The 19,337-nt window shown below is 43.0% G+C and overlaps 1 protein-coding gene across 2 annotated transcripts in view; it reads right to left on the reverse strand.

The window, feature by feature from the left end:
- The window catches only part of LOC142109180 (threonine--tRNA ligase 1, cytoplasmic-like), a 111,020-nt gene that overhangs the window by 62,877 nt on the left and 28,806 nt on the right, over window positions 1–19,337 (reverse strand). For both annotated transcript variants that reach the window (XR_012680302.1, XR_012680303.1), the window contains exons 5-7: window positions 6,094–6,149; window positions 3,172–3,298; window positions 306–481 (exon numbers count right to left, since the gene is read on the reverse strand). The gene's annotated coding sequence lies outside the window, so the exon portion shown is untranslated. The remainder of the gene's footprint in view (window positions 1–305; window positions 482–3,171; window positions 3,299–6,093; window positions 6,150–19,337) is intronic.

Genomic DNA, 19,337 nt, shown 5'->3' on the forward strand with positions numbered 1-19,337 from the left:
CAATGGCTCAACCAAGCTATGCTCTAATGATATAGAGTGAGAATTGATCCATCTGACTGCACTGTTCACACGTGCTTATACTGGGCCTGCTACAGGAAGTATAAGAAAATATAAGTACTAAAGTACTACTGCCTATAAATTAATGAAACCTGTTCCCCTCTGTATAATTCGTGCCTCCAATTACCAAACTGTGTGACCATGACAACGGAACTCAACGTTCCACTAACGTTAACCTACTGATAAGATCCAGCATAGACAGAGTTAAACAGAGAAACACAGATCGATCAAATCTTGGTATTACTTACATTCACCACAACCTTGACTTCACGGTACTGAGCTTCAAAGAATATTCCAGCATTCTCCAAAGCTTCAGTTAAAGGTGGACCATTTTTCACCTGCTTGTCAAGAATATTCACAAATTCTTCAAGTTTTGCGCTAGCTTCTTCAAAATCTTTGGAAAACTTCTTTCCTCCAGCCTTATCTAGAATTTATTAGAAACATGGAGAAAAGGTTAGAAAAATGAGGTCATTTTACTCACTGTAAAATCCATTTATCTAAATCCATTAAGGGAACACTGCTTAACCGTGGGGTAGAGCGCTGGGAGTAAAGTAAGCCACCAATTATACACTAAAACTTGTTTAGACTCCACTCGTTCCCTTCTATGCCCTTCCACTAAGCCCTCCGTTTCTTTAACTAACAAAGCCCATATGATAGGACAGAACTAATCAAACAAGAAAGCTTAACTGTAAAACGGCAAAAAAATAAAAAATTAAAACAGGGATCCCCAAATAGGTTGAGAGAAAGTGTTTCTACAGCAAGTACAAAAATCTTCTTATTCAGTATATTTGGGGGGACACCGCTTAAGCTTAGGGACATTCCAAATTCGATCCTAGAGAAAGACACACTATGACACAGCTGAACGCAAAACTTTTGACCCAAACCTGGCTTCTTTGGAAACAAAGACATTGAACCTGTAGAATTCGGTAAATGCAGAAAGAGGACCAGGATGCTGCCCGACAACTGTTCAACCTGAAGCTTCATGCCACGTTGCTTAGGAGTCACAGACTGATCTAAGAGTAAGCCGTTAAACCATCCAGAACAGGAGTCCCCTCTGAATATAGCTTTGATCCATAATGAAACAGAAGAGATGATGGCTGGCAATAAAATACTGTGTCAATGAACAACGAGGCTATCTGTTCTACAAAAGGATGACCTGTCTACATAAATCCTCAAAGCTAACCATATTTATCAGGTAGAGAAATTCTTCATTTCTAGACGCAAGACCTTATCCTAGAGTAATGTAATAGTTCATATAAAATTTGAACACCTTGGACTGGTAAGAAGGCGCACAGAACCATTGTAAAAAGGCAGAAATGGCCTGCAAAAATAGCAGACAATTCGGGCATCTTGCTGTCAGTAAAAAGGACACCCGTCGAGTTTAGGAATAAGATCAATAGATTTGAGGGGCTCTAACTGCAGCTTCTGTAGCATAGAAAGGACAAAAAGCTTAGGTCCCAAGGAATTACAAGCAAGAAAGGTCTGCACCTCAGGAACAGAGGCCAGCTTTTTCTGGAAAAAAAAATATTGAGGGGTTACATTTGGGACTGAGAGGCTAAACACAACCCAATATGTAGGCCACCCTGTTAGGTGATCAAGAAAGCTCTGTGGTAATTTTTAAGGGAGACTGATTTTCTGGCCTTGACCATGGTCTGATTGACTTCACTGATAGCCCCCTTAGCTTGAAGAATCATGGTCTCAAAAGTCATGCCGTTAAAGCAAATAGAGCCCAACTTAAAAACATTCTCAGCATGTCAACAAAAGCACCATTTATGTTCTATGACCATCTTAGCTAGTCTGACGGTACCAAAACTACTGGGACAACCTCTCTTGGCCTTCTTTATTATCCTAGGACGCCTGGGGACTGAAGGGAAGATATACACTAGTTGATTCTTTCAGGGGACTGTCATGGCATCCCAACAGGAATGCATCTAATCCTTTGTTCTTGCGCAGTATTGAGTTACTTTGTGGTTCAGCTGAGCCACCATTATATCGACCTTCGGCTGACACCACCTCTCCATATACTGGTACAAAACCTCAGGATGGAGGGACCATTTCCTAGGATGAATGGCATGCTCACTGAAGTAGTCCTCCAAGTTGTCCACCCCTGTAATAAATACCAGAGATCTCACTGGGACAACTTTCAGCCCAGGACATAATCTGGGCTGTCTGCGCCAGAACGCTCTTGAAAGCTGAAGAACTGCTTGGGTGGATGTCCCAATAGTAACCTTGTTTTATGATGCCACCAATCCATGAGTCCAATGAAGACCTGATCCACAGGTTCCAAAACGAGACATTCTCCACCATGGATTTTTCTCGGTGGGGAGGGACCACTTCATGGGGACTGTTTAAGTGAGACTGAGGGGCATTGGACTGGCCACCTCTCACAGAAGTTCTACTAGCTTTCCATGAGAAAAAAGTACCAAAATCTCTGGCCTTGTTGTATACAAAAACTGGGAAACATTTCCTCCTGTGGCCTGAGAAAGGAACCTGTCCAGTTCTGGAGCGAAAAGGACAGTCCACATCCCTTAAAAGTGTAATACATTCAGAGCCCATTTGGACTCCACATTTCCCTCTCCACTTACTTGGTGCAGCTCCCTTGTGATCAATGTCACAGCCACTGGCGGTACTGTATCCCCCAATACCCAGAAGCCAAGGAAGAGCACCGACAGCCCCGTCTCAGCGTGACAGGAAGAGACTAGGACTTATGGATACTCCAGCTCCTGGAATGCGTTTTGGTGCTGCACTGAAAGGTAGCCACTGTTACCATACTGCTGACCAGGTAATCCCTCCAGAGAGATGGGGGTGGCAAGAGAAGTCAGAACAGTACTTCTACCAGTATTATAAAGAAAACAGTGGTAGTGTAAACCAAAAAGCAAAAATAAATCAAATAAAATCGCTATAACAAAAATGGTGCCCTACTCCATAGGATTTACAGTGGAGGGATCTAGAGGGGAAGAAACAGAGACCAAACAAGTTTAAGTGTAGAATTAGTTCCTTACTCCCAACACAGCATCCGCTATACCCCATGGTAAGCAGTGTCCCCCAAATAGGATGAATGACGATCAACAGATAGAAACATTTTTGTTAAATCTAAGCATTCACATAACATACCTTTTAGACGTTTCAATGTCTCTGTGCTGCACACGTCAACTCTCATATTTGAGAGTTGCTTTTCCTTCAATTCAACATGGTCCACAGATCGCTTGTATGACAGCAAGTCATCGATCACACTTTGGGGCTAAAGGGGGAAAGAACAGAAAAGGTTCCAGAATCAGTAACTAGAAGGATTGCATATTAGAAACATACAAACATATTGAAACCTGGTAAAAATCCATTTATAATATTTAACATGTTAAACAGCCAAATTCTCATTTTAGTTTTTTCTTTTAATCTTTGTTCGAATCTCACTATGATGTATCTTTCAGTAAAATAAATCTCTATTTGTAAAGTTATATAATTGCCGAGTGTGGTCAGGACAGGCTTTACTTTGCAGTTCTGCTACACAGACTTGCAAAGGTGATTTACAGATTATTCTTTTACTGTCTCTAACATACTGACCACTCCTACTGGTGCTATCGACCACTCACTGACTTATCACACCACTTTGGTGTCCCCGCTTGCAGGAAAGCAGCGATTTTCCTCCCAGGAAGCAACTGCTAACTTCTGGATGGTTTATGCTGCAGCAGTTTTTTTGCAGTCCTGATAAAAAATAAGTGGTCAGATCAAACCAGGCAGTCACCAGCAGTGTTGGCTCAGCATGCTAGATTTAGCAGGACAGCCAGAGGGTGAATTAAAAGGTAAGCTCTTATGTGAAGGTTGCATGATTTCAGCAGATAAGGAGCCTTACAGAAACAGAGTAGGATCTTTAGAATGAGTGGTGTTCATCACTATATAGCTCTTAAATGAGCACAGCCAGATAGATACACATGGAATACACACTTTACATGGAGCTTTGCTGCCCTATTACCAGCTGACAGTTTTTCTACACAGGTTGGCAAGTGGTAGAAATCCAGCCACCTAACTCGTTTATAACCTGTCCAGGTTGGTTTGTTTACATTGCAGATGAATCAGTCTTAGTGGGACTTAGTGGCGGTGGCATTTCCCCCTCCTATCCATGCACTAGCAGGGGGTGCGTGTGGGGGATGGGAAGGAGCAGCCCCCGATATTCCATGACGGCATTAAGATTGGACTTTGATATCAGAATGACGCCCCAATCACCACTGGACAGCCAACGTAAGCTTTCAAATACATTTATTGCCGTTTACATTACTATACAGGTGTACAACAGGTTAACCTAATCATTAAGATGCCAGAGCATGTGCATGAATGGGGACACGGGGACCTGGTCACAGTGTAAAAAAGCCTAAATAGTAGTAATGCATCAAATTTATATAGTAGTGCTGGTCTCTTCAAATTGAAAATGGATATCTAGAACATAAAAATGCCAGTGAACAATATTTATCATTTATTCACTTGGAGGACAATGAGACCAAGAGGTTTAGAGGCTCCAGTCAAGGACACTGCTTTTACCCATCTGCTTTTTACTGTGTTTTTACTTCTAGTTTACAGTTGTATTTCCTGCCAGTTATTTGAATTTACTGCATTGGTTGTTTAAATTTACAACAAACACTCAGCTAGAGCTAACAGCCTCGCCGTATTATCAGCAGAGGGATCCCCACCACAGGCAGGGTCCGGAAACCCTGCGCTGACACCACACCATCTGGTGCGGCAGTGCCATATAGAGTAGCAGCAGCAGCATTGTGGCAAGTGACTCCCAGTGCCAGGAGGGGAGATACAAAACAGCCACAGTCACAGGAGCCTAGGACCTATGAGGCAGGTGTCAGCAGCTTTAAACTTGCAGTTCTGCACAAGGCCCTGGCTAAGAGTGTAGGGACTGGTTAACGTTTCATTTCCTTAGGGGCCCTTCACAAACAAGAACCTGGAAGCAGAGTTCTGATCTAGTATATTCCTCCTATGGAGAGGTAGGCGAGTGTCTAACATCGAGGACTCGTCTGATTTTTCCAGGACCTTTCCCTGCTTCCACTTGAGTATATAGGCAGTAAAAACGTGTTCCGAGGTACTCCTGGAAGGGTTACAGTCCAAGGTCAAAATTACGGACAAAGATCTTCAGCTTCAGGGTCTAGGCGAACTATCTGGCTCAAAGACTTGAGGCAGACTGTGCCTGAGCCTATGTAGTAATGGAAATCCGTAATGGAAATCCACCAGAAAAAGCATGAGAGGTGGCAAAAACCAACCATGGGGGAGCCACAAGGAGCCTCCTTGCAATGTATGAGATCACAAAGATGCGCAAGGCCGAACAAAATGCACCAGTAATATCTACACTGTTCATTCCAGGAGTGGAACACAGAGAGGGTGATTACCTCTGCAGGCATACCAGAACATTGAAATATGGGATCAGCTGGTCATCTATATCTTGGCTGTACCACAAGGAAAAACATTTTGCCAGATATCAGCAGGCAAGACTCTTCTGTGGGATTTTAGTTAATCTGTTCAATGATGGCAATGTTGCCACAGGTTCTCAAACAATGAAAGAGAAAGGTCCGGGTGATGTTGGTAGCACCTAACTGAACAAGGTGGTTTGGTACAGGGACATTCTCAAGTTGTTGGCATCTTCCCCTAAGAAAGGATTTGGTACGGACTATAAATCATTTATTTGGATGCTAAGTCTTCACATAACAGGATTAACTATGATGAACAAAAGCTGCAATTAATTGTTACATCTAATCTAAAACTGCTGTCAAATAAGGAATAAAAGTATTTATTAATATGCAGTGTGAGATGTACCCATTCAGAATTTTCATTCAAATTTGCTTATAGACCAATGCATACTCTAACTGAGAACACTAAAAGGTCATTTTCATTTCACACAAATGCACCTATGGGTCTTCCTTGTGCCTAATCTAGTACACACCCACATAAAAAAACAATTTTGTCAGGTTCATTCCAATTACTGACAAAGAATTTAATTAAATCCCTACTTTAACTCAGACAGACACTGAATATGAATCTTACCCTAAATTCAGCCACAATCTTTGACTTTAAAGCGGCTTTAGGATTCACTGGCGGAGCTGAAATATAAAAAAGTATTAACACCATATGATCAACTTAAAAAAAATATATATATATAAAAATAGAAAAAGTTTGCACAGAAACTAAACAGCTTTACATTTCTGTACCAGTTTCAGCAAGTTAAAATTCTTCTCTGTATCATTCCAAAAGAAAGGAACGATGGTTTGGGAGCTGCGAAAAAAAGACACACACGCAATAGCGCAACAGCTTTAAACAGTTTATTTCACCAAATAAAACACACTTTGGCTGGATACACACTACAGAAAATGTCTCCCGATGCAATATCCGTAATGATTTTTCAACTGACTGAATCAGAATGCAAATTCATGTGTGCACACTATATATGTACGTTTTAAAAGATATAACTTCAGATATGTGCTCTACAGCTGTCATAAAAGTCGGCTGAAGAGATCAGGACTCTAAAGTCTATGGAGATCCTGACCGTGAGAGTGTGCAAGATTGGAACAACGTTATTCCAGGGATGAACAAGATTTTTAGTCCAGTTTAAAAATCTCTTAATGATACAATGGGCTTTGGAACATCGTTCATTACTGCAGCATACACTATTGTGATAATCAGGCCAACTGGACGTTTATCGTCCGATTGACCCAATAATCAGCTGAAAACACTGTGCCCAGTTTCACGACAGAAAATGGAAAGACAAGTTTAGACGAACCAAACTATGTTTTATCAAGCCAAGTAAATGGAATACTATTGTTCCTTCTGACACAAAAAGCAACATAAGAGAGTGTCCAACATACAGGTCCAGTTTCCATATGAAGCAGCACCAGCAGGAGCCCGAACAGTTTCATCTGGTGAACTTCACCTCAAAATGGTTTAGGGTCCTCTAAATGTGTCCCTGTACCAGAAGTTCCTCCTTAAAAAATCCATTGAATTCGATATCTGGTCAAATGGCACATTCAACCATAATCATAAAAGCCCTCTTAGATCTACCTCTGACCTGCACCTTGTCTTGTCTTTGGTAACCACCTCTCACTCCTGGCCTACAAGACTTCTCCTGTGCTGCTCCCCACTTATGGAATTCCCTACCACACTCAGACTTTCCCACAGCCTTCAAATCTTTAGATGCTATTTGAAAACCCATCTCTTTTTTAGAGGCGACGTTATCCTCGATAACACTATTCACACTAATGCACCCTCACAACTATCCCAATCTCCACTCTGAGCCACACTTATTCCTCTTGTTTCAGTCGTACCCTCTTCCCTTTAGAATGTTAGCTCTCTAATGAGCAGGGTTCTCCATAACCTTTGTTTTCATGTCTCCATTCATTTTGTCTACCTTGTCTGTTCTTGTTTTACGTATGTCCTTGTCTTTCCTACTGTACGGCGCTGCAGAGCACTGTGGCACCTTACAAATCTACAATAATAATAAAAGCACGGATCTTTTGAGAAATAGAATTATACCCCTAAATACAATCAATAAACAAACTGAACATCTGCTGAAAGGGGTAGCACGGTGGCTCAGTGGTTAGTACTTCTGCCCCACAGCACTGGGGTCGTGAGTTCAATTCCCGACCATGGCCTTATCTGTGAGGAGTTTGTATGTTCTCCCCGTGTTTGTGTGGGTATCTTCCGGGTGCTCCAGTTTCCTCCCACACTCCAAAAACATACTGGTAGGTTAATTTGCTGCTATCAAAAATTGAACTTAGTCTCTCTCTCTCTCTGTGTGTGTGTATGTTAGGGAATTTAGACTGTAAGCCCCAATGGGGCAGGGGCTGATGTGAGTGAGTTCTCTGTACAGCACTGCGGAATCAGTGGCGCTATAGAAATAAATATATTTTATCACCACCATTTAACACTATTTAAAAAGTGTGTTACTGGAACATTTCCATTTGCAAAATAAGAGCGTATTCCTGTTGGAGGCACTCAAACACCAGTTACAGTATTCAATTAATATGGGTTTTTGGTATTTTCCTGAGAAAATAAGGGTTAATATACCTGGGGGGTTGCTGGTATGGTAACAGGGAAATTAGTAACCATCATGGAGAAAATATATATTCCATAGAGGCTGCATGCCTAACTATAAAGGAGTGCATTTCTGTAAGGTTACAAAGCTTTCTTCTAGGCACTAGCAATTTGAAGTTTCGCAGAGTTGCAAAGACTTGCTTATGGATCCGACAGTCTGGCAGAGTAAAAAGGTCAGTGGGTCTTTGGGTAACTGAACATCAGTAACCGTGCAATGCTATTTGTCCTCAGATATAGTAGTAACTCACTGTGCAAATATGAGGACTTTTCAACATTTATTCATATATTGATCATTATCAAACATCAATCTATTTTATATTTCCAGCAAACAGGGCATCTTTCAAATGCACAATACAGGGTGTGCCACAGTGGAGAGTTAACATTGAAACCATATCAATGTTAACTCTTCTCCTGTTGTATAGCGTCACTAGTCATTAGGGCTTTTCCACAGTGAAAACTATTATACATATTGACAATCCTTTTAACTTTCAGATGCTTGCTGCATTTTAATTGCTGCTCTTACACCCCTCAGGCCATACAGATTAACTCACTGCCTCTATTCACTATTGGTTTCTCATTTGGGCAGCACTGTGGCTCAGTGGTTAGCACTTCTGCTTCACAGCACTGGGGTCACAAGTTCAATTTATATGTTCTCCCCGTGTTTGTGTGGGTTTCCTCTCACTCCAAAGACACACTAGTAGGTCAATTGGCTGCTATTAAAATGACCCCAGTCTCTCTCTGTATGTATGTGTGTTAGGGAATTTAGACGAAGCTCTAATGGGGCAGGGACTGATGTGAGTGAGATCTCTGTACAGTACTGCGAAATTAATGATGCTATATAAATAGCTGATGAAGTCATTCTCTATGATCTATAAGTATTGTTTCTCTTACACCAATTCATACTAATTAGCCCACTTTCTGCTTATTTCTCATGTCATTTATTGAATTTACTCTGTATATATTCTGTTATCTTGCTCACCACTGAATTGCATTTGTGTGATAAATACAAGAGGTACTCTGTGCTACCATGTATCCCTGATTCAAAGTCAGCTTAGATCTGTCTCCATTATACCCAGCGTATGTTTCACATTTTTTTGTCTTTTCAGTGACTAAGAACTGTTGAACCATTACAAGCCATATACATTAAATGGCACAAACTGAAAGTATTATTTCTGGAGGCAATTACATCTGCTACACGAACAGGAGAACTACATGCGTTTGGTTCCTTGACCCATTTCTTGAACATTTTTCCAGTGAGATAATGCAGAGGATAAATGCAGCTTTACTACCTTTCAGCTAAATTAGGAGATTATATTGTTGTCTTTCTGCTTATTGCCAAGTAATAATGCCTGTAGGAACACGTGTGCATGCTCCAGAGATACACTTGCCAGAAGGATGGTGGCATTGCTGCACAGGCCTGTAAGGAGTACAGTCTTGACATGCCTGATATTGAGGGCACATTCAACTAGAGCGACGGTAACCTCCTGGGCATGCAGGGCCTAGGCTTAAACAAGCAAAATCTGCCAAACGGCAACGTGATCACACTTTTAAAAGATTACTTTTTTGGATGTGACATTGGCTAAAAGGTGCTCAGATTGGAAGAAGAACCCTTCAGACTATAGATGAATTAAATAATACTATTTCATGATTGGTTTCACTTCTTGAGCTCATCCTATGTTATTGCTTGCGTACATCCTATTTGTGAGGAGTAAACAAGTTATATTTGTTCCTCCTGTCTTGGAAGGAATCTATGGAAGCCCCGATACTCAGAAGCAGCTTGGGAAGTTACTCCCACACCTGGACGGAGGAGGAGTCACGATATATACCTCAAAGGTGTTTCCTTTTCCTGACACTGCTCAGCTGACTAGGGTATTAACCCATTCATTAGGGTGTAATAAGAGTCCTTTGAGAATATTAAATAGTAAAATATATTTTATATACAGCCTACAAAACTGATATTTCACTATCCTTTGGGAATCCTCCAATGCATCCAATTATAGCAGGCAATAGTTCAGAGGACACATGCGTCAGACTACAGTGATGTATTATTCAAGAAATGTGTAATAATGCTTCCTTCCCATTTGAAGAATACCACATCTACCCTACAAACTCTGTATGGGCTAAAGGTTACATCAAAAAGGGCTCACGGCATGCAGGGAATTTCTAGATAACATTAATTTAACAGACCATAAATCATTAATTTGCAAATTTTATTTATATTATAACTATATGTATTTTATCTGCAAAACTGTAAATATATTGATTGGGGAGGTTCAATTATTTTTTCAGTTTACGTATCAAGAGACATTGTAGCAAGGTGGAGGTATGTGTCCACCAGTGACCAACGCTTGGATATATAAACAGCTATTTATATGCAACGTTCTAAAGTTAGGTACCCAAAGAACAATTTATACGAAGCTCTACTATGATTAAAAATAGGAAAGACCTCTGTTGAAAAAGAAATAGACACCGTGAAATAATATGGTACCATCTTTTTTCATTTTTAAATTGTGATGAGTTGATTTGTAAAGTATTGAATAAACACTGAGACGTCCTTTTGTTGTATTCAGTCCTTCTTACTATTTTACTTAAGAAACCAGAAACTTTATCTTTCAAGTTCCTGGACCTTTTTTAAAGAAGTGGCCCTAACCTTTTAAGTACTATAATAAGAATAAAAACATTACATTGATAGGACAAGTAGTATGTGGCTGTTTTAGCTGCAACTACTGAGGGGTATGTAAACTGGCTAACCCTCAAAAAAACAATTTACAGACTCCAAAAACCCCAAGACATACAAAATGAAGACCTTAATGAATTGTATAACATGTTATCTAATTTACTAGAGTGGCCCTGTGGACTTGAAATGACCAAACGACACCTAAAATTAAGAATATATTAGAAATATTAAATGCTTTGAAACAGAATGTTCTGTGATTTTATTAAGACCACAGTCAAGTTACTTTTAAAACAATGAACACCTTTGTATTGGGGAAAGCAGGGGCAAATTAGATAAGACACTGTACAAGGAGGAAATGTTTTGGCTTTTTTGACCCAATCTCCTTTCGGTTTAAATGATGCATTTGAAATCGCTTAAGATTTGATTTATGCATTTAACCCCCTTGGGTTGCTACACTGACAATTTATGCTAGCCACGGCAGAAGATTACTTTTCTCAGCACACCTACTGCGGGGAACATTGTGGGGTAAGTTAGTGGGACCCTCTACCAAGTCTAACGAATAAAAAGTAATAGCACTTCAGAGACGGGGACATTCTAATCACGAACAAGGAAGCTATTAGACTGGGTTTTCCAACAGCATGCACAGTTACAGACACCCTATGAGGTATATATATAATAGACTCAACGATTTCTCAAAAGAGCAAAAACTATTTATATAGAAGTGTGTCACGATAGCCTCTGTACACCCTAGCGATAAAAATCTACCAGACGAACAGCACCAGGCTCCTGCTGGTGTTTCTTCATATGGTGAATGGACTGGTATGGTGGACAGTCATTCATATTGCCTTTGTGGCAGAAGGGACAATTGGATTCCAGCTACATAGATCACTAAAACAAGTCCATTTCAGATAAGCTTATTATTTATCTTTTGAAAGTGCATTACATATTACATTGTGAAAATTCAATTCAGATGAACTCAAATTAATGTTCTATTTGGTACGAGGCTACTAATTTTGCACAAATCCCCAGTGTCATTTTAAGTTCACCATTAGGCACCTCATCTTTTCACAGGTTATTTTTTTTTTTACACTGATGAAACAAGCGGTGTGTTTAAAGGTGACTGTCTTTATAATTAAGGGAGTAATCTGTTCGTGTTACTTATATATATTTTGATTCCAGTCAATATGGAATATAATATATATATATTATTTTTTTTTGACACATCTGTCTCTAATTATGTATAAGTATGGTCTTCGTGATTAAAGTGTGCACCTGCATCTGGATTGTGTATTATATTAAAAGGCGCTACACTGATGTGCCTGAAAGTACATTAGGAAATTAGGGTATGTACAGCACTGCTCTTTGGATTTTTGTTTTGAAGGCACTGCCCAGCATCCAACTCAGCTATCCATAGGTGTCGTCTGGTTACCAACAATACTACTTGTAGTTTAAAGGCACTAAATGATGTCCCATATAATAAAATTATAAATGTTTAGTATAGGTACCCATCTGAATGAGGTCACCTTGAAGTGGTAGATGGGTACCCATATTTTGACCAAAACAACAAAGAACCTTGTGTCCATTCTAGAAGTTCTATTATATGAATATTACTGTAGAGCTTAACGTACATCTGTATCTAATTATGTATAAATATGTTCTTCGTGCTCAAAGTGTGAACCTGCATCTTGTGACATACACCAATCCGCCACACTAAAACAGCTGACCTGTGGAGGCATGGACTCCACAAGATCTCTGAACGTGTCCTGTGGCATCTGGCAACAAGACGTTAGCAGCAGATCCTTAAGTCCTGTAAGTTTGAGGTGGGGCCTCCATGGCTTGGTCTTGCTATTCCAGCAAATCCCACAGATGCTCGGTCGGATTCAGATCTGGGGAATTTGGATGCAACACCTCAAACTCTGTTATGTTCCTCAAACAGGGGCTGTGGCTACACAGCAAGCTGCGGTACACTGTGTTGACACTTTTCTATCATAACTTTACAAAAATAGTGTCAGCACAGGCATTGGTCCATCCCCATTAATCTCACAACTAAATATTAATATGGGAGGTGCTCTTTCATTTAAGCTGCATACTATTTGTAGAGTTCAGTTCTATCTAATGACCTTATCACTAGCTGCTATGATGATATGCTTAGTTGTTCATATGTAAAGCATTGCTGAGGCGATCTAACAGCACATTTCATAAGACGTGGCTTACCATGCTGTCTGCTGCTAAACTTCTAGGTCTGATGTCACGAAGGACTTACATTTTGCCAGACAGGCTTAATCATAGGAATTAGATATCAATAAAAAGAGGATTTATGTACTTACGTTAAATCCGTTTCTCTGATTCCGTCTGGGGGACACTGCTTTACCATGGGTTGTGGAGGGGAGCTGGGAGTTGGCACCTAACTAGTTAACTTTAGTGCTGGTGATAGACCCCTCCCCTCTACAATCCCCCTGCCTCTTCCTGTACAATCCAGTTAGTTTTAAAAAGCCCCAGGAGAAAAATGGGCAGTCAAACAAGAGCACACAGAAGAATAACAGAAGGGAGGGATCGCAGTGTCCCCCAGACGGAATCAGAGAAACGGATTTAACGTAAGTACATAAATCCTCTTTTCTCTTTCATCCAGTCTGGGGGACACTGCTTTACCATGGGGACGTTCTAAAGCAGCCCCTAAAGGGTGGGACTACTCTGAAAATCCCGCTCGTAAAGCATTACGAGCGAAATTTGCATCTGCTGATGCAAAGACATTAAATTGATAAAATTTAGTAAACGTATGGACAGAGGACCAAGTGGCTGCCCTGCAAAGCTGGTCCGCAGAAACACCATTCCTTGCTGCCCAAGACGCCCCAACCGATCTGGTGGAATGGGCTGTGACTCTCTCCGGCACAGGACGGCTAGCCTTTATATAAGCTTGTCTGATGGTAGACGTAATCCATCTTGCAATGGACTGTTTTGAGGCTGGCCAGCCTCTCTTATTAGCGTCATAAAGGACAAATAGAGAGTCTGTACGTCTAATCTGGGAAGTTCTCCTAACATAAATGCGGAGAGCCCTAATCACATCTAACTTTTCCATCGATTGCTGATCCGTATGGGAAGATGAGAAAACCAGAACTACAATTTCCTGGTTGAGATGAAAAGCCGACACTACTTTTGGTACGAAAGAAGGGAGAGTTCTTAACACCGCTCTGTCCTCGTGGAAAACCAAATATGGTTCCCTACAGGACAGAGCTCCTAATTCGGAAACTCTACGAGCCGAAGCGATAGCCAAAAGAAAGAGGACCTTCCGGGTCAACCACTTTAGGTCTGCCTTACTCAAAGGTTCAAAGGGGGGGCCCTTGAGCATCTCCAGGACCATGTTGAGATCCCAAGGAGCAGTAGGAGAAACATAGGGAGGTTGGATATGTAAAACTCCCTGGAAAAAAGTCCTAATGTCTGGCAATTCGGCTAATTTCTTATGAAAAAATACAGAAAGTGCCGAAACCTGGACCTTTAGGGAACCTAGCCTAAGGCCTGCTTCCAGGCCATTTTGAAGGAAGGCCAATAGACGGGAAAGCTGAAAAGAGGACGAGTGGAACATCCTATTTTCGCACCATCTAATGTAGGCCTTCCAAATCCAGTGATAGATTCGAGAAGAAACAGGCTTCCTGGCTCGCATCAGAGTCTGAATTACACTGGGCGAAAAACCTCTAGCCTTCCAGAGGCTGGCTTCAACGGCCATGCCGTTAAATTGAGCGGAGGTACATTCTGGAAATGGAATGGACCTTGCAGAAGCAGGTCGATTCGATACGGAAGGCGGAACCCCGGCCCTTCCGCCATAGATATGATGTCTGCGTACCACACTCGGTGCGGCCAAGAGGGAGCGACTAGAATTACTGGCAGAAGGCCCTGCCGAACTCGTCTGAGTACTCGAGGAAGCATGGGAATTGGGGGAAACAGGTATCCCAACCTGAATTCCCATGACCGTCAAAACGTCCACTGCCGCCAAGGGATCCCTTGCCCTTGCGCAAAACTTGTGGACCTTCCGGTTGTGTCTGGAGGCCATGAGGTCTATGTCCGGAAGACCCCACCTGAGAACCAGAGACTGGAAGACATCCGGGTGTAGAGACCACTCCCCCGGCATCAGCTGGTTTCGACTTAAATAGTCCGCCTCCCAGTTTTCTATTCCTGGAATGAAAACCGCCGATATTGCTGGGACATATTGCTCTGCCCAAACAAATATTTGGGCTGCAATCTCCATAGCCGCTGCACTCCTGGTTCCTCCTTGTCTGTTGACATATGCCACGGCCGTGGCATTGTCGGACTGAATTCTGACCGGTTGGCCCTGAAGAAAAGACTGGGCTCCCCGGAGAGCCAAGAGAATGGCCTTCAATTCCAAAACATTTATCGGTAGAGTTGATTCCTGAGGCGACCAAATTCCCTGGAGTCGGAGGTGAAGGATTACCGCCCCCCAACCCTTCAGGCTGGCGTCTGTCGTGGCTATGATTCATGACCATTGTGCGAAGGATTTTCCCACGCTCATGTTGTGCGGACACATCCACCACTGAAGAGATTCTCTCGCTTTCTGAGATAGAGAGATCTTTTGACTTTTCAGGTGTAGGTGTGACCCTGACCACTTCGATAGCAGATCCCATTGGAAACATTGAGAATGGGCTCGCCCAAAGGGAATGGTCTCGAAAGAGGCCACCATCTTTCCGAGTAGCCTCATGCACAAGTGCATTGAGGGGCTGGGGTAAGACAAAACCTGGGAGGTTACCGACTGAATAGGGGAGATTTTCTCTGCTGGGAGAAACACTCTTTGCCTCCTGGTGTCCATGATGAGTCCCAGGAATACCATGCGCTGACACGGGATCAACTGGGATTTCTTTGAATTTATTAGCCAACCGTGGCCCTCGAGAACTGCCTGGGTGAGGGACAGGTGATAACGCAGGCAACCTTCTGAGGAAGCCTTGACGAGTAGGTCGTCCAAGTAAGGAACGACCTGAACTCCCTGCAGGTGAAGACATGCTGCCATAACTGACATAATCTTCGTGAAGACCCTTGGCGCAGTTGAGAGGCCAAAGGGGAGGGCCCGAAACTGATAGTGAGCAGATCCTACCGAGAATCTGAGGAGAGACTGTGGTGGATCCAGATGGGAATGTGGAGATAAGCGTCCTTTATATCTATGGACGCCATGAACCGATTTATCTCTAGGCCGTTTATTACTGACCTCAGAGCTTCGATCCGAAATTTGTCCACCCTTAAGTGAACATTGAGGCCCTTTAAGTTTAGGATGGGCCGAAAGGAGCCGTCCGGCTTCTTGACTAGGAACAGGTTTGAATAAAAACCCCTTCCTTTCTGCCTATCTGGCACTCTGCAGATGACCTGCTGGAGTAAAAGAGAAGCAACACAATCCTGTATGGCCCGTCTTTTTAAAAGATCCTGAGGTAGCGGGGTCTGGAAGAAACGCTGTGGAGCCGGGCCCAATAGGTCTATTCTGTACCCCTCTGAAATGATTTTCCGAATCCAAGGATCTTGGGAAGACGCTGTCCACTGTTTCTGAAACAGGGACAGACGTCCTCCCACTGGCGACCCCTGTAGAACAGGTTGGTCGACAGGACGCAGGCTTTTCCTGGGTCTTAGTGGCCTGGCGCTTGGAAGTAAACGAGGATCTTCCCCTAGAGGAGGAGCCTCGGGAATTAGATTGCCTTCCTCTGAAGGACTGACCCCTTTGGAAGGAGGTCCCTCGAAAGGGCTGTCGGAAGGAGCTATTCCTCTGAGCGCGGCTTCTGTTAGCGTATACTGGCAAAGAAGTGCTTTTGCCCTCCGTAGCCTGGGAAATGAGGGTATCCAATTCCGGGCCGAATAAGCCCGCTGCAGAAAAGGGGATGGTTTCAACGGACCGCTTTGACTCTGCATCACCTTCCCAGGATTTCAGCCATAGTGTTCTCCTTGCTGAAATGGAGGCCGCCTGAATGGCAGAGGAAACCGCCGCTGAATTCTGGGCCGCCTCATAGAGATACCCCGAAGCTTCCTTTAAATGCAAAGCAAGGGGAAGGAGCTCGGAGTCCTGTAAAGCTTCTGCCAGCTGGTCTGCCCATGCTTCCATGGCTTTTGCTACCCAGGCTGAAGCCAATGTGGGTCTAAAGCCAGAACCCGCAGCCGCAAATATTGATTTGAGCTGGGATTCTACCTTACGGTCATTGGCGTCTGGAAGAGACGCTGAACCCGGGGGCTGGGAGTAGAGTATGTTTAGCCAGGCGAGCAATAGGAATGTCTACCTTGGGAATACTCTCCCAGCGAGTCGCCTCTTCCTCCTGAAGAGAATACAAAGAGGTGAACCTTTTGGGAATGAAAAACCTTTTCTCAGGTTGTTTCCAAGCCCCTTCAACAATCTCTCTGAGTTCTGCAGAAGGAGGGAAACGGTTGGTTTTTCTTTTGGTCTTTTTGAACAGACTTCTGTCCCTGGGGGAAACCTCCTCCGGCTCTGGGAAGTCCAGCGCCTGTCTAACCGCTAAAACCAAATCATTAACAAATTGGTTTCTAGGGTACACTTCCTGCTCTGAGGAATGACTATGGTCAGCATCCGAATAGATTTCCCCCTCTTCCTCAGACTCTTCCTCCGAATCTGAAAGGACCACAAGGGGATTTACCTCTCTAAGCCTCCTTCTCTTAGCAGGCGGGGCATTAGAGGAATCTAGCAACTGGTTAAGCTTGTTTAATCCCTTCAAAAAGGCTGTAGACCAAGCCGGGTCTGTATTAGCAGGGGTTGGGTCAGCCTGTAATGTGGAAGTTCCCGGCAAACTCGATCCACTGGCATTTGAGAAAGCCTGGGGAACTGACTGCGTATTAGTATTGCTAGCCACAGAGGTTGCCACAGTTGATAGCAACTGATTTGATTGAAAAACCATTTGGGCTAGGGAGGTAACCGACTGTGTTAGGGAGGTTACCCAGGCCGGTTCCTCAGACGAAGGGGCTGTAACCTGCTGGCTTTGCACAGAGGGGGCCCCTGCTTCGCATGCAGAGCGCCATAGGGTCCTTCTGCCCACACGGTAATTTAACATGACATTTAGAACATGTGAAATATTTTGCCATAGGGCCCTTTCCCTTATCTGTCATTTTATATAAAGGAAGGCACACCAATCACACAAAATCAATCTAGCTGAATATACAGATAGAGATAAAGGAAGAGAGAGAGAGAGAGAGAGAGAGAGAGAGAGAGAGAGAGAGAGAGAGTAAAATATTAAAAGAACAGAGTAAATTACAAGTAATCAACTAATGTCTTTGAAAAAGTTGTACTTGAATATTTTAAACACCATAAATATGTTAGGCTAGCAGGAGACTATAATGTAAACCTGCTAAGCCAGTAATAAAACAACGAATATGTGTTTAAATAAGCTTTTACTTAGCCCAAGGGCCACCAAGACAGGGAGAAGTCCAACAGCAGTCTGCTCTCCCTCAGCTCTGTTCCTGTTCCCGGGCTTCTGCTTTGGCGCCAGAACCCTGGGACAGTCCATCTCTCTCTTTCTCTGTAGGAAGGGGGGGAACTCTATGTTTTAGCTCCCCCCTCTTCCCTGATGCCGATGTTCCTGCTTGAAAATCCATAGGAAAAACGGCTTTTGGTGGCAGATTTGTGGAGACCTCTATTAGTTCCTCTTCTCAGGACAGAGGTCTCCGCAGCGGTACCTTTCCGACGCCCCCCTCCTATGTCTGAGGGGGGAATCTTTGTTTAGCCCCCTTCTCCTTGGCGCTGCTGCCGAAATCCAAGATGGCCGCCGCCATTTTCATTATCCGATAACCGGCGCTCTATGCCTGTAATAGCAGCGCCGGTTAACGGGGAGACTGTAGGAGTGCAGTGGTCCATGAGACCGCTTGTCACTCCCTTCAATCAGGCACTTTGTACTTCAGTCCCTGTCAGTGAGAACCGCTGGCTCTCTGCTGACAGGGGAATGCCTGCGCTGCCAAGCTGTGAGTGTGTTCTCTATATTAGAACACACTCCAGCGCTGCCACCTGAAAAAAGTAAAAAGTAAAAGAAAAAAATAAAATTTCTTAACATTAAACTAAGCACTAAACAAAAAGGCTGCCCAACTCCAGGGCACCTAAAAAAAACAGGATTGTACAGGAAGAGGCAGGGGGATTGTAGAGGGGAGGGGTCTATCACCAGCACTAAAGTTAACTAGTTATGTGCCAACTCCCAGCTCCCCTCCACAACCCATGGTAAAGCAGTGTCCCCCAGACTGGATGAAAGAGAAAATGTATTTTAACTATAACTAGAATATCATTGTAATCATGGACTGGAGTGCTCCTATATTCAAACCTTTTCTCTTTGTAAATACTTTTCTATCATAGCCAGCATTACCTTTTTCAGCAATTTGTTCTACAGTAGCTCTTTTATAGGATTGGACCAGATGAGCATCAATAAGCCTTGGGCACCCATAACCGCTTTTGGTAGGTACTACCCACTGCATATCGAGAACACCCCACAAGACCATTTTTAGATGCTCTGACCCAGTCGTGTAGCCATCACAATTTGGTCCTTGTCAA

The sequence above is a fragment of the Mixophyes fleayi genome, chromosome 12 (assembly GCF_038048845.1).
Source record: "Mixophyes fleayi isolate aMixFle1 chromosome 12, aMixFle1.hap1, whole genome shotgun sequence".
NCBI lineage: Eukaryota > Metazoa > Chordata > Amphibia > Anura > Limnodynastidae > Mixophyes > Mixophyes fleayi.